Raw genomic sequence first — 16,960 nt, 5'->3', positions numbered from 1 at the left:
GAGGAGGAACCGTGACGTGCTCTTCTATCATATTCAATTCGTGGTTCCCTGGCGTCTTGTGAGGTGGCAGCAGCTTTTTCTGAGGTTAGTGTTATTGACTCAGACCTCAGATCGATCGACGGCGCCGTGGTGACTTAGGAAGTCCATTCCAAGTATCGCTTCCCTGGAGCAATGTCGTAAAATTACAAAGCTCGCAGCATAAGTCCGATTTTTGATGGTGACTCTTGCTGTACAGACTCCAGCCGGCGTTATTAGATAGCCTCCAGCGGTCCGGATTTCAGGGACTTGCCAAGAAGTCCTAAGTTTCTTCAATTTTGTGGCGAACGGTCCACTGACGACGAAATAGTCGCCTCCAATGTCGACGAGAGTGGCGACGTTGTGGCCGTCGAATAGTACGTCGAGGTTACTAGTCCGTCGTCTTGCGTTGCGGTTAAGTCGCGGCGTCGGGTCACGACTAGGTCGGCTTGCACCGCTGCTTCTACGTCGCGTCGATAGCTGTTCTTCAGGCCCCGAGGTTTCGTCTTAGGGGCTAAGTCTGGTGTGCGTCGAAGTTCTTAAGATTTCTCCGCGGCGTCGCCATCGGTGGCGGATGATCTTCGGTATTTCGTCGTCACAGAAACCGCACCTCCATCGGTTGCTGCCCTTAGTTTTCCGGATACGGGCTAGGTGACCGGCCCCGCGTTGGGTCAGTGCATGGTCGGCGTTGGGGAGAGACGTAGCGGCGTGGCGACGGCGATCGGGAAGGTCCTCGGGAGGTCCAATACGCTCCTGCGAGATAGTCGGCGATGTCACGTGATCGTTCCCCCTGATCTGGACGCTGGCGCGTCAATGGCGAACCCACGCAGTTCTCATCCGTCGGTACTGGCAGCGGCGGTAGGTGTGGCCAGCTTCTCCGCAATGGTAGCAGAGTGGGCAGTGATCGGGGGCGCGCCAAACCTCGGTCTTGCCTCGGGGTACGAGTCTGGCCAACAGGCGGGTGGTACGCCGTCGGTGGCGGCCGCGGCGGCGGCGGCGGCGGTGTCTGGCGACGGAACTGCGTCGATGCCTTGACGTAGGCGCGTAGGAGGAGCGTAGCGTCGAGCTGCAGCAGCGTAGCGCTTGGCTTGCGGCTGAGGCTGTAGCGGTTCAGGGGTACCAAGCGACTGCTGGATCTCCTGGCGCACGACGTCAGCAATGGAATCCAGTTGAGGCTGCGATGAAGGCAGGAATTTTCGAAGATCCTCCTGCACGATCACTCTAATCGTCTCACGCAGGTCGTTGGAGCAGATCCTTTGGATTTCCGTCAAGTGTGGCGTGGACAGACGATTGCATTGCCGGTTGCGCATGTCCAGCGTATTCTCAATAGTCGTCGCTTCCGAGACAAATTCTTCGACGCTGTTCGGTGGGTTCCGCATCAGTCCCACGAAGAGCTCCTGCTTAACTCCTCGCTGAGGAGCAGAACTTTCTTCTCTTCGGGCATGGCAGGATCAGCGGGGCGGAACAGTCTGGTCCAGCCAGGCCCGTAGTCAGGGGAGGGGGGGAGCCCCCCCCCCCCCCCGAAATTTTGATGACACATGGTGTTTTATCAAAAATAAATAGTGAAAATAGGCGTTTTTCTCAAATATAGTCAAGGCTTTCAGCAAGTGCCCCCCCCCCCCCCTTTCCCGAAAAAAAATCCTGGCTACGGGCCTGGTCTGGTCATCTCTTCCGTGAAGAGCGCCTCGTTTTCATTCGGCAGCTGCAGACTGGTTTTGGGTAGAGCCTCGGCCCGCTCCTTGCGGACGACACTTGTGAATGTGGCTAGGAACTTGGCGCGAAAAATGTCCCACGTTGTCAGGTTTCGCTCTTGGTTCTCGAACGAGGTCCGAGCGGCGTCTTCCAAGGCAAAGTAGACGTGCCGAAGCTCGTCCTCACCGGTGCAGGTGTTTAAGACGGCGACGCGGTCGTACGCTTCGAGCCAGCTTTCCAGGTCTTTAAATGATGATCCGCGGAAGGTTGTTGGCGGCTCCCTGCGTTGTTGTAGCACGACTGTCGCGGGTGGTGGCACAGGGGCTGTCACCGTTGCCGCCGTCGTGGTCATGGCCTTTGCCTTCCGGGTATTATCGGGTAGAACCCCGCACTCTGGTGCTTGACCTCGTTGTCTGCGGCTGGCTCGCTGGTCGGGGTTGGCGTCGATGTCTTCTTTGCGACTTGGGCTGGGTTCACGGCTTCACGGGGGCGTCCGGAACATCAAGGAACAGCACCTCCACCAGATGTCACGGGGTCGTGACATTGACGAAGGCAGCAGTCGGCGTGTCCAAGATGAAACTCTTGATTTGGCCGAACTTGTGGCCGGGGAACGGAAAGTCAAACTGCAGCAATACACACTGTACACTGACAGCGGCGAACAGAGCGTCGGCCGTCGAAAAAACTGATCTGCAGCAAGGCGCGTCGGCATTTATACATGCGGCATCGAACATTCGAGCCTTATCGCTGGTGATCGCGTTAGATCCAGAATAATCTCAGCTGTTCACGTTTTCGCGCTCAAGCCTATGAGAAGATTCTAACATATTCTGGAAGATTCCCAGACATTAGGGCGCGGTTTGCGCAAGGCAGTGGCTGCGCGTGCAACGGACTAGTTAAGAATAACAAAAGAAGCGCGTGTGGCTTTATGGACACTTGAGGTGCGTTTTTACCGTCGCTGTCATGTTCCGTATAAAGTGCAAATCGATAGCATCGCCCTGCGTCTCGTAAGCTCTGTGTGCGATTGAAAGTGCGAGGGCTGCCGCCGATCAAGGCTCAAGCAGAAATGAACGCGTAGGCCCTCTACGTCGCGCGAAGGCGCATGGAGGAATGCCGGAAGGGGGGGTGGAAGGGGGAGGGCTGCGCCGCTCCGACAGGCGAACTTTAATCAAACGGGCATTGTCGCTCGCCATTGCGAGTGCGCAACGGAGATCAGTGGACGGCGCATACCTTTGTACAGCCGCCCATTTTTTTATTCTGAACGCGCGAGCATCGACCGCCGAGTTGATAAGCGCCGTACAACGGAGCGCAGCGGCGAAATGAACGAGAATACACGCATGGCACCATAAGCAGTCAAAGTCAAAGTTTATTTCGCCAGAAAAATCTGGATAGTCTTCAGGGCTAAAAGCTGCTCTAGGCAGCTTGACTTGGCCCCTGAAGACCCTTACATTGGCAGCATACGACGTTTACAGTACAAATGGGCATGTAAGATCATACTTAAACATACATGAGTAATACTGTAAGAGTTGCATTTAGGATTACATCAAGCAATAGCAATAGCATACAGAGAGTCACAGTAAAATTTGCATTTAAACGTTTAGTACAGCATAAACAACTTTGTAATACAAAAAGGTACTGCAATTGCAAAATAAAAAAAAAAACAGCATACTGTGAACTTGAAGGTTTACTGAAAGTACAGTAATTTTAAAGAATAACAATATCGCGTAAAGATGACAAAACAGAAAACAGAAATAGAAATGCGGTATGACAAGATAGGCTAAAGTTTGCACAATCAAGACATATCAACGTGAGAGCTACAACATAGACGCGAAAAATTCACGCAACTGCCGGTGTGTAGCAGTAGTAAGTTCGGCATATTCATTTAGGATGGATGGTAAATTATAGTGCAGTGCTTGTAAGTTATAGGTGGTTCGGTAACGAGGAACAAACCACGTAAAAGTATGTCGCGTACGTATAGTAGTGTCATTAGGTTTTAGGTGGGATATAGTTGCCAAGAATTTTTTTATAAATGTCGGAAAAGTAGAACGCTTGTAAAACCCGGAATTTGTATAAGTGTTGAACCCGTATGACAGTGTATTCTTGAAAGACTGTTCTAGTTGAGGCGCGTGCAATGTGTCGAAGAATCTTCTTTTGCAGAAGCAAGATTTTATTTAGGTTCTGCTTAGTTGTGGTAATCCAAACCAGGTTGCAGTAATTCAGGTGGGATGCGAACAGCGCGTAGTATATTTGAAGCTTTGCCTTCGTCGGGAGCAAGCGTTGACATCGTGATAATGCTGCAGTAGTTGATGACAGTCTCCTACACAGCTCTTCTACGTGCGAGTTCCAACTAAGGTGAGAAGAAAAAGTAACTCCGAGCATCTTGTGTTCGCCTACGACAGCAATGTTCTGACCTTCATATGAAATAGGGTTTAATATTTGAACTGCTTTACTTCTTGTATGAAATATAATAATTTTAGTTTTTGTTGGGTTTATCTTTAGTTCGTTTAGGCTGGACCATGTTGACAGCATTGACAGTGTGGTATTGCATTTAGAGACTAGATCACTCACATTAGGCCCCGAAAATAGTATGGTGCTATCGTCGGCATATATGACAAATTTTGCTGACTTATCAATATTTACGAGGTCGTTTATATATAAATTGAATAATAGGGGTCCTAAAATGTTCCCTTGCGGCACGCCTCTTGAAATAGACAGAAATGGCGATTTAGAGCCCTGCAAACATACGTATTGCTGGCGGTTATGCAAGTAAGATTTCAATAATCTAATGGTTTCCCCCGCGAACACCACATGCGAACAACTTGTCCGCAAGAATCTCATGACTGAGCGAGTCGAACGCCTTGGAAAAGTCACTAAACAGGCCTAGCGTGTAAAGTCTGTTATCGATGTTGTGTACTATAATTTCTTTCATGGTTAGTAGGACTGTCTCAGTTGACCTTCCTTTTCGAAACCCGAATTGCGAATCTGATAGGATATGTTTGCTGGAAAAGAAACTTGTTATGCGATTACAGATAATTTTTTCTAAACCTTTTGAAAAAACTGTCCTGCGCAGCTGTCGTGTGCTAGGCTTTTCCGGCAACCGGACACGAGCCCCGGTTCTTTTGAGCACCACTGTCATCCTTCTGCAAACCGACATCGGCAGCGTTGACCCGACGAATGCGAAGAATAAAAATTAGGTTCGCAGCAGGAATCCAACCTATTCTGCGTGGCAGTCAGGTATTCCACCTCCGAGCCACGCCAGGTCTAGAAACTGCTTTGGAAAACACCCTATATGCAGGCGTAATGTCGGTGCAACATCAATTGTGGTTGTGGTGTTGGCTATCTAATTTTATAACACAGCAATAAACGCTACATATGTACTCCTACACGATACAGGCGTCATGCCGGGTTAACGTCAATTGTGGTTCCAGTGTTGGTTCCGCTTTGATAGAAGTCTAATAAACATTACATTTGTATTGCTATCATTCAGCAAGCTATGTCCAACTTTGCTCGACTCCGGAGGAATACGTTAACGAAAGTTACACATGATATTCACGTCATCGCACCGTAAAGTGCCCTTCGTTTCGATAATACTCACGTCTGTGCTCTAAAGCGAGTACTGACGTTACGTCAGATCATAAGTTACCCTTTAAACGCCAGTGTTGTCGACGTGCCTGGTAAGGCCACGATGTGCACACAACTATTACGCTTACAAAAACACGTCGGTCCGCCTCGTAACGCTTGGCTCAAAGCCAAAAAATGCAGCATAGAGAACTACTCATACGCATAGAGCACATCTTCCACCAGTTCCATAAGGCATGTGCGCCGCGATGGTATAGCGGTTGCGGTGCTCGGCTGCTGACCCGAAGGTCGCGGGTTCGATCCCGGCTGCGGCGGTCGCATTTCGATGAGGCGAAATGCTAGAGGCCCGTGTACTGTGCGAGCAATTGCACGTTAAAGAACACCAGATGATCGAAATTTCCGGAGCCCTCCACTACGGCGTCTCTTATAATCATGTCGTGGTTTTGGGACGTTAAACCCCAGATATTATTATTAGTTCCATAAAGCACAAGACACAGAATATGTCATGCGCAGTGGGCGTGGTATTACTGACGTAGCTACTGCGTGGTAACGCTATTGTGTGGTATTGTGTAGGGCAAACTTCTCGATGCCTATGGAACATTAACAGAGCATCGTAACGTGTACAAGAATTTTCAAAGGTGCACAGGAATTCACAATGCCGCAGTTGTGGGTTATGACCGGCCTTTGATCGTTGACAAGTGTCAGCTAAGCATCGATTGCAACTCACCCCTGAGATCATCGAAGCAGATGTCATATATCTAGGAGGCTTGCAACACGTGTATTAGTGTTCCATCTTTGAGGCTATCGATGCACGATACAAGTTGTCTTGAACTCTTCAATACTTCTTGAAATACGCAAGTGTTTGGATTGCATGATTATAGAGGGACTTGTATAAAAGTGCCTGTCATATTTGGTTATTTGGAAAAGCTTTGTGTATCTAACTTGGATAACATTTCAGCGCCATCGGACGACTGCATGTAGAAAGTGGGACGCAGACCACAATGCGCCGTGTGTTGTATAAACAAACTATAACGCTAGAATCCTTAGTGAGTGGAAATCCCTGCCAATTCTGTCGCTTCACATATTATTAGCGAAGGTGGCTAGCCAATCGTAACAAGCGCCTCCAAACAAAGAGTTTTGTGAATTGAGTCCTTGATGAGCACGTCGAATAAGCTTTCTTTTTTTTCATTCTCTTGGCTCACTTGTGGCTCACTTGTGACGCTCCAACGATCGAGAAGGGGTGCTATACAACAAATACGATAAAATCCCGTAAACTTAGCCATCGCCATTAAATAGGATTCGTTTTCTCTGGACAATTACTACTCATGTGGGACTACATAGCATTGCGCGAACGAAAAAGTGAATGTCAAGGTGCGGAAATCACAACAAATGTATACACGTCTGCACTGACGTCCCGAAGCGCACCAGTTTGAAGAGGTGTGAGTATACGGAGGAAAAGGCTGTGATAGACCCAGCGCGCCAGCCCACTCAGCAATGTTTCTTTTGTGTCGATGCAATATCAACCTACAGTGCATGCAGTTCGGCATCATCGTTTTCGGGGGCCGCTCAATTTTGACAAAATCTATTACAAGCTAGCGTCCAAGAAACGATGGATATTCTAAGCACGTAAAAAGTGCCCCGCAACTGTTTCGCTGGATAACAAATTGAGCAGTTTTCGCAGGAGCAAACAAGAAAAAAAATGAGAGTCAACAAGAAAAGGAAAAGCACGAAGCATCGGAAGCTCCAAGAGCAAGATGAAAGAGCTCATGCCATGAAGCCGATGCGCATTATCGCCGCTGGTTCAGTTTATCAAAACTTTTACCGTCTCCTAATGACAAAATGAACGCCTTGACGCCTATTCTCTCTTTTTTCAGCATCCACTGGCACCTATGGCGTTCACGCTGTTTCCTTTATGTCGCGGGGGAAAAAACCTGCCACGCACGCACATCGTTGCAGGGAGCCACGTTCTTATAAACTTCCATCATAAGCTTGCTTCAATGTGCGGCTACGTGAGGGGCAAAAACAAACTCTCAGCGAAGGGGATCTGTGCGTGGTAGATGCCGCGCCAATGGTTGAAAAGAAGAAAAAGTGAGAAAGACGAACAGCAAGCAACGTGTAAAGCCTAACTAAATAGAGGACGAGAGGAAGTCAACTGGAGAGGACTGCACGCCATAATAATGTCACGCGATATCAGACCCCCAACAGGGAACATCTGACGCTTCGTTACGTCGAGCCTATTGTCATTGTAATGACCCTCTTCCGCACCTTCACGGGACGCCCTCTTTGCTGAACGCTCTCTGCAGGCATGCATGGACTTTTTTTTTACTGATTTTTATTTTCTATGCTCCCTCGTCCGTGTGTCTTCTGTTTGATTTTCGTTACCAGCGCCAGTTATTCTTTTCACACTCTTCCCTTCTTTTCTGCCTAACGCTGCGCTGTAGCGAGCAAAAACGAACGGAACGAAGCGGAGAGGAAGGGATGGAGTATACGCCTCTCCACAAGCGCTACGCGCTTCGGATCGACTTCTGGTTAGCCTTTTGTGCGTTTTCCCTGCCTAATATACGTAGAGCAGCGATATCCGTATCCTATAGCTGGCACTTGCTATGTAGTCCAGCTCCCCTTTATTTTTATTTATTCAGGCAGATAACAATGAAGGCAGATCTGAGAGTGGGGTCTGCGGGCTGCGTAGCAGCACGCGTCCCTCGCGCGCGCCACGTGTCGCCGGAGGGCTGTGCGAAGGCGTCCTGGATCTCCGGATAATCTGGATTAGCGTGTAAAACGGGGGCTTCTCGTGACGGGGATCAAAAGAGTGCGCGCGCCCGCCCACTGGTGCCCCCCCGCGCGTTTACAAACGCCTCTTCCGACAGCTCACGCCGCGCGCAAATCCTACCGGCCGGCCAGCGAGCGGCGGCCACAGGATGGAAGGGGAGGGGGAATGCGAGGCGAAAGACAAAACGGAGACGTATGGAAATAACGGCATCGGCGTCGACACTCCCGCCGGCCGCGCATGATAGGCACGGATCAGCTGCTCCCCGTAAGGAGACGCGAACAAGCCTCCCTGCGGCGCCCCAGCCTGTAGTCCTTTAAATCGTGGGCTCATCGAAACTCCCCGCTGAGTGCGCTGCGAGTGAGCATCTAATGACAGGCGGCCGCGTGCAGCTATTGCCCACAGGGTGAGAGTGATTAGCGAACCCCTGCCTTTTTTGAAGTGAACGATGACGTCCTTCTGTTGCGCACAGTGAATCGGGTGTTAGCTTATGCGTTCCTCGTACATTTGCTCATTTGATACTGACAGGAGCAAAATCAAAACGAAGCCGGGACGCTCTTTATAAAGTACGATGTACGGCAATCTCAAAAACGGTGCTACCCTGAGACACGGTTGCTCATTCTGGTGCTCGTTGGTACAGAACTGCAGTCTTTGATAACGGTCAGGCAATGGTTCACTGGTGCGACAATAGTGCATGTTTGCGGCTGTGGCCTCCGACCCGCATTCCTTTTGTGACCCTGTGGAAGCGGTCGTCATAGGCAGCAGGTGACCCGAAAATAATAAAATCTGTTGTGAACACTAGCAAAAAGAAAACTGCCGTGCGCGGCCCTGGAACATTGTTACACATTAGAAAGCAGCTTTGCGTAGTCTGCGCTTGAAACAGAACAAAGCTATAACTGCGACTTGTCCCTTGGCTGCCTGCATACGTGCGCCGGAAAAAATGCCGTTGAGCGGATCATATAATGCACTCAGTAGATAGCCTTGTCGTCTAATAAAACTCATCGCTGGGCTAGTTGATGCAAAGTGATGAAAAGTTGGCCACGTATCTGCGTGCTTCGCTGCAAATGTCGTCTAAAGACGATAGAAGAGGCGCTGCGTCAGATTCGGACGCCATCTGGCAATACGTCGGGAAACATAAGTGCTGTGTTGCGGGCTGGTAGTCCCGGCGCTGCAGCAGGCGAAGACCGGCGGGGACGCCAGCCAGCCCGAACACGCGGTTTGGCGCGAAGCGCTGAAGCAGAAGAAACGTCCGCACTCAATGAATACTCTCCACACACTCTTCTATTTACACGTCGCCTGGGTAAAACAGGAATGCCAGAGCGGCGCCCCATGGCATTCGTACAGTGCAATCCAGAACCGAAACCGAAACACAACAATGAGCTCGTGCAGAGGGCACGGAGAAAGGCAAGTTTCAGCGCAGTCGCATTGTCAGCGCAGCTTAAGAAACTAGGGTCTTTAGAATTACGTATGTATGCATTTTCTATTAAAGGAACACACCACCTAATACTTACCTAGTGATGTTGCGCCTCAGATATGCGTAATGTTTGCTTTTTGATCGACAATGTACACAAGTATGAACCTAGTCAGCCGTTCAAGATGGATGGCCCTTGGGCAAGTGGTTCAACTTTGGCCGAGTGGCTGAATCGAGTCACGTGCCGACAAACAGAAAGACAGACAGACCAAAATTTCTCCCTTTAAGTATCCCAAGAAAGGCTATCGTCTTTAATATAGGAGAGCGGTGTAACACAGGACAAAGACGTAGACGAGGGAACAAGTAGAGGTGCGCTTGTATTTGTTCCCTCGTCTACGTCTTTGTCCTGTGTTGCGCCGCTCTCCTATATTTAACCTTGTTGTCTATTTAGTAATAGAATGGAATGCCGAGCGAAAGGAATCAAAGTCAAGGACATTGGCGAGATGAGATCAGGCCATTGTGGTATTTCGGTGTACGAAAAGCGAAAGTGGACTAAAGCTGCCCACATTTTGTCTTCAGTAAGGAAATCTTATAACACTTTTTTTGGACAAATTTCGACGTATCAAACATTGCAAAAAAAAAGAAAAGTCTGCTGGAGTAATGGATGACCTATAAAGTCGCTTCCCCTGACAGCTTCCTTATTTCAGAGATCGACTGATCCAGAAATAAGGTAAACAATTTAACGGCGCATTCCTCCCCATGGAGACGATGCACCATCAACGTTTATTCAACGTAATAAAAAGTTTTCTGCGTCACATAAGAGACTCACCAGTCAAAACTCTGATAACCTCTGGAAATTTCGAGATAGTGAAACACACATTAATTGAACGCCTCACGTACCGCGGAGACAAGAGGCGTTGTCTCGAGCGCCAAATAGATGTGCTTTGTCGCTGATCGACTAACGTGACGTGGTATCTCAGGTAATGATGCGCTCTGCCCTTCAATACAGAGTCGGGCCTTGTATTCGTCGTTTTATAAGCCTCTCAGAACTCAGACTAGACTGAAAGCTTTAACCAAGGTTCTCTTCATGGTATGGAAACACCTGAAATTTTCGACATTGCCTCACCTTCAAATATCATCACGTTTACTATAAGATTTCCCCCTGTTTTCCACGTGCCTCTAAGATAGATTAATTCCCTCCCACACCCTACTCAGAGTATCATGCGGGTGGTCACGCTCAGGTCTGAAAATATCTCTCTATGCTATCTCAGCTGCGAAAATGGAAAGATGAGCTCGAAAATCTCAGAAGCACAGCACGGGCGATTAGAGGTCTTGTTTCTACAGTGGGCATAAAAATAAAGAACTGACGATGATATACTTACGTCACTTCACGTTCACTGCTGGCCATCTCATAACGTTTGAGTGGTTTACACCATACCTGTTAACGTATAAAAGCGATTGAGACACTGTAAGCGCCGCGATAGGTAGTTTCTTTTTTTTTTGTATTTTTTCACAAAACGTGCGGCCTCTAAAAGAGTATGCTTTTAGGGAACGGAATATTTCTCATTCGATCACTACGGGTTTCAATATTGTGCTGATCCAAGAGAGAGCGAGAAGCAAGGAAAGGCAGGGAGGTTAACCAGACGCATGTCCGGTTTGCTACCCTGCACTGAGGGAGAGGGATAAATGGGCGAAAAGAGAGACAGAATGAAAGAGAGAGATAGGCGGAATTACGCGCACACATCAAGCCTACAGGCGGTCGCGCAGACCTGTCGACTTTAAGTACTTCCGTGACGCTTTCGTTGCCTTCTGTGCCTTCGATGCAGAACATGTACATGGTCCTAGGATCTTGGCTGCAGAAGACGGTATTGAGTCCAGTCGGTTCTGGAGAACCCGGAGCAGGTATAACTTGGTGTCATAGCGAGCGCAGCTTCATAGGACGTCTTCACTTCTTTCTTCGGTCCCGCACGAGTCGCATGTAGAGGTGTCCGCCAGTCCGATGCGAAACGAGTATGCCTCTGTGAATCCAACACTCATCCAAAGTCGACATAATAGCGTCGCATCGGATCTGGAAATTCGCGATTAGCTTTAACGAAGGATCAAGTTCATGTTGATGACACTTCAGGAAGCTGGGAGACGACCAAAAAGTGAAAGTGTGCGTAAGATTCCGAGCAAGAAATTAAGGTTGTCTTGCCGCATCAGTCCTTGATGGAGGGATCAGAACAACTCGAGTTCCTTCATGGGCGAATATGACTGCGTCGGCTGATTACCAGTAATAACGGTATGTCTTGGTAGCCACTGATATACAGGGTGCCCCAGCTAACTTTAGCCAGAGTTTAAAAATATGTCGTTGCACTCTATGACGCAACGACCAAATGCTTCTTGCTGACTACTGCATCGAGTAAGTCATGAGCACACTATCTTAATGTCCTGCTTAATTGCTTAATTAGGATATATTAATTAATCAACTTCGAAAGCAACGGAGCTGGGCAAAAAGCTCCAATTGAAAAGTTGTAGGTCGGTTTGCAAAACGCCCTATTAGGCAGTTTCGAGCTTTCTATCGATTAAGTATTAGGGTTCTTCTGCTTACCGCAGATGCCCGCGAAATACAAAAATATATATATGTATACCACGTGTCATGCCCGCTTGCGCGTCGTGCTGCCTAACTTTCCCATAGCATTTGGCCGGGAGTGCTGCCGCTTAAAAGACGACAGGGCAGCGACGATTGGGCACTGCACGATGACGCACTTGTTGCCTGCAGCAGCCAGTGGCGTAAATCATGGGGCGGTCAGGGGGGTCCTGACCCCCCTTTTATTCAGGCTGCAGGTACACCCCTTGCGAGTCTCCCCCCTTTAGATTTACCTTTCAAACATCATATTTGAAATGCTTGACAGTTAAGCATATAGCACACCAGGGGCGTAGCCAAGGAGGGCAGCTCCACTACTGTGAAACCTGAGGAAGTGCCTAGCACGGGCACTCAGCGGTTCCCGTTTGTAGAGTTCCCACTGCTCCGTTTACCAAAGCGTTGATGACACTAATGTTTGAGGTAAGCATGTAGGGTTCCACGGGCACGAGTATATTCTTGTTAGAGAGATTCGCAAACTCGGTGTACGACATGTGCGCTACTTTTTGCTGCGCTTTATCGACTTCCTGCTTGTTACGGCAGTTGAGATATGCGTCGCCTGCAGCGAGTTGCATCAGTTTGTTTCCCCCTTCAGATGTAGCGACTCAGCGCCGGCGAATCGTAGGGGGAGCGACATTCGCTCGCTCGGCGAGACAGTGGCACCCTTTCTTGCGCGACCCCGGAGTCAGCCGCAGTTTTCCGAAACGTTTTTAGCAATTTTTAGTCATTTATTGCTATTGCTTCTTGGTTATTTCTGTTAATTACAATATTTTAAACCTTGTCTGTTCATTTTGGCTCGGTTTTCACCATTGCTAGCCTCGTTATGGCCTGCATTGGGCGTTTTACTGTAAGCGTCATCACGCCACGTGAGATGCATGGATGGACGACAAGCTGGGCCCCTTAAGTGCTCCGCGCTTAAAAAAACGTTATTCTTCCACCCCAACCCATATTTAGCATCTGCTCTACATATGCCGCCAACATGGTAGACTCAAGAAAGTGAGGCCACATGTTAACGAAAAAACTACAGAAGCGCTTGCGCTGTTCCCGCAATTCGCTGGCGCCGCTTCTTCTTTCACCCTGCAGAGTTGGGCATTTATTTTGATTATGTATAGAAAATTTCAGTTTTGGCTATTGGGTACTATAGTCTATTAACGCGACAGCGTTAAAGAGCTCGTATCGCAGAAATTCCGCCGTCAGCGTCGGCGCCGTTGGTTGTGAGCGAAAAATCATCACCTTGTCCGTGACCGAAAAATCGAAAAAGCTGCAAATAAAATAAATAATAAAAATGTTGGGTCCGAGTGAGAATCGAACCCAGGCCGTCTGCGTGGCAAGCAGGTGCACAGCCACGCCTCTGCTTGGGGCTGCACATAAAGTAACTTTCATGCTTCCCAAAAATACGCGTCCTGTATACGGGTGTCGCAGTACGACATGTAATATCGCAGTAATATTGCGTGGTACAAGCGTACATTGCCATCGGGCGTCACACCATGTCAATATCATAACGACTTGGTGTTTTAAAGACAGCCACCCATTACAAAAGGCACACACATTACTGCGCATATTCCCTTAAGACCACGTAGTGGGTGCAGCGCAACTTCGAAAAAGTTTTTCGCGCATAATTGCTCCTGGCTTACAGCATGTTACCCATTACATAAGGCACACACCTTAGTGCGCGTATTCTGTTAAACACTCGTAGTGTTCGAAGTGCGCACTAGAGGCAGGATATCGCTATCGCGTTCAACTCTTAAAGGCGAAGCTTAAGCGTCCCCCAAATTTTTTAAGTAATAAATTAATAAATAATACTATAAATATTAATTAATTGATTCGTTCTGATTGAAACGTGTGAGAACAGAATCTTTTTTTACTAACATGATCATGCGGATCTCAAATTGCAAAACTAGTTGCTTACATTGAACAGAATTAATTTCGGCCTGAAATAGGCGCGAAACACGAGTCGCATGGCTGCGCCTGGGTTTTACATTGTACTGCAGTGAAAGAAATAGGGAAGTGGCGGTTTTCTTGAGCAAAGCTCAAACAAAAGAAAACGGATTAGCGTCAAACATCACGCGCGAAGAATAAGCGATCCGCTGGTGCACGTAAAATGGCATGCAGCTTTTCCCGATAATTAAGATACTGCCGCGAAGCGCCTTCATTCATATTTCGAAACTTATCGTCACAAGGCGTTTCAGTTTGACATAACAGAACGGCCACCTTTCCTGCGCTGCAGCGCGCTCGTGGGCCTAAGATTAGATGATGAATATCTCAAAGTATGTGCCACTTTTTGGATTTCTAGAAAATGGTGATTCCACAAGTTGTGATGGCCATAACCTTTTCATGTAAACTACCCTCAAGTTGATGATTATTAAAAGCTAATTTGCAGGTACTGGTTGATTATTCTTTTCAATGTAACTTTAGTAGCCCCAAAGCATGCATTTCCGCCTCGACTTAGAGTTTACTTCGAAGATGGCAAGTATACATTTATACAAAAATCCGTAATCTCCGACAAGAAAAAAACTGCTCGCATTTTTCATTGTGTAGAACCACTGGAGCTCAGTGTGCAAGTCCTGGAAAAGTTTCTTGTCTAGGAGTCGTTTGCTCCACAAAAACTGTTTAGAAAATGCGAGCAGTTTGCACTAAGTCGCGCAAGGCTTGGCAGAGCGAAGCACGGGCCCGTCGCCGCTCGCACTGCCCGTCGACCGACACGTCTAGCTTCGAGATGCGTGGCTTCCTCCTCGGGAGTACGCACTTTCTTAGGATGCCCCATGACTCTCTGGACACCATCGGGCGCAGCCAGGCTATGCAATATAGGCGATGCGCAAAGCGCCGACGACGCCATCTGCCGCCACGGCTCGAAAGCGCTGATGGGTCCCGGCGAGCAGTGTTCTCGCGAGCTTCTACGCGAGTGCACGGATGGATGTGTTTTCATCGTGATTTAACGACTCTGTCGGGCCTCAGCGATGTCGAAAAATAAGTGCTGCATTGTCGGCTGCTCAAACACACAGAAAAAATCGCCAGGAACGCACTTCTACAGGTTTCCGGTGCTATTTCATGAGCGAGAGCGACGGCGGCGGTGGATTGCGGCTGTACGACGTAGAAGGTAAGCAATCGCGCTTTGTTTACGGCAATGTTAGAACGATTACCGTGTTTTTATTTCTCCATTTATGTCGCTACGTCTTCAGCGAACGCTACTACGTTTACACTTGGTCGCCTCGCCTGCACTGTAGACGCTACAGTGCACATGAGGTTGTTATTACTGATAAGACGCGCGATGCCTAGGCTCTCTTGAAAAACGAATGGCGCGAAGCGCAATGCCAGAGAATGTGGGGCAGGTGACGGCTCCCTTACAAAAGCGCCGTGGAATCACACGTGTGCTGCATGAAATCGGCTGCATTCTACCCAGGGGCGTAGCCAGAAAATATTTTCGGGGGGGGGGGGGGGTTCAGCCGTACTTTATGTATGTTCGTGCGTGCGTTTGTATGTGTGCGTGTATATACGCAAGCAAAACTGAAAAATTTCTGGGGGGGTGTTGAACCCCCCCCCCCCTTAGCTACGCCCCTGATTCTACCTAATGATGGCACTGGAATGCGATCACTGGTGCCTGCGTACGGCTCACAAAGAAGGTGGCTGGAGAGGATCCACTGAAAGGATCCCATGGCACGTCGGTAACGTGATAACGCAGACGCTGCGTGGCGGTACAAGCGGCGCTTCTGCAGCCCGGCCGCGCTCGCCCGCTCCCTAAAAAAAAAAGAAAAAAAAAGAAAGAACATAAACAAGACACTAGCTCAATTCGCTTAAGAAAGGTCGGAATAATAAGAGAACGCCTGCTGTCACTTGTAGACAACAAAATATATTTTTTTCAGCGAAATTACAGGGGGTCGACGGACATGCACCGATGTTCTTATCTGAACACACCCAGCAAATACGTAGCCAAGCTGCTATGACAAGCTAGGTGACCACCAGCTCCGCAGTGACTCAGTTCCGCGCCACTAGCGCAAGCTGCCGAGATATTTTTTTCACAAGTTTATCGTGCTGGTTTTAAAGTTTTACCAACGCTGACCCTTCGCGTGGCCGCACCCGTGAAATCCATGCGCCGGTGCGACAGCGCTCCCTCAAAATCTACGATATAAACACATGGCACGTAAACGAAGCTACTGTGTCGAGAAAAAAAAACGTTGGTTCATGCGTCAACGCATGAAGGCATTGTGATCGGGACGTTATAAAGAAAGCGGCGAATTTACGATGAGCTCCACTTCGTAGGGAAGCTTGTTGACGCTTGTCTGTGGCAAACACTTGGCGCGTATGGTGACATTGTCGTCCAACACAGCTGTGACATCGGACACATGTCCACTATTTTAAAGTGCGACTCCTTTGCGCACACTATCGCCGCAAAAGTAATTATTTGGACGCGCACAAGCGGCAAATCGCACGCGCGCACTTCCGTCATGCTTGCAGTGAAGGGAGGCGTCTGCTACGCGACCCTCCAGCGGTTCCAACGGCCGCCGCTACGCGGCTTTCAGTGGCGCCCCTATAGGCGCTGCGCAACGCGTATACAGCGGAGGTTGCACGCGACGTCTCCGTCGGCGGGCGTTGCTTAGCTACTGCGCATGCGCGGCTTGTCCAGGTGGTGTGGCATGTGGCCGCTAGACGACGCGATGCTTGCTTCCTCTTTCTTTTTATCTTTCTCTCTCGGTTTCGTTCACCTTCTCTCTTTCTCACTTCTTCTGTGCTACGCTTTACTCTCTCCCCTGCTCCTTTCCCTTCTCTTCACCATCACATCGCTTCTCCTCACGCTCACTCCCCTTTCCTACCCCCTTGCTACACTATATTATACAAGGCTATGCTATGCTCTGCTAGCGTGCCTGGATAGCCGAGTGGAGGA

The sequence above is a fragment of the Rhipicephalus sanguineus genome, chromosome 1 (genome assembly GCF_013339695.2).
Source record: "Rhipicephalus sanguineus isolate Rsan-2018 chromosome 1, BIME_Rsan_1.4, whole genome shotgun sequence".
Lineage (NCBI taxonomy): Eukaryota > Metazoa > Arthropoda > Arachnida > Ixodida > Ixodidae > Rhipicephalus > Rhipicephalus sanguineus.
This window is presented reverse-complemented; position numbering follows the sequence as displayed.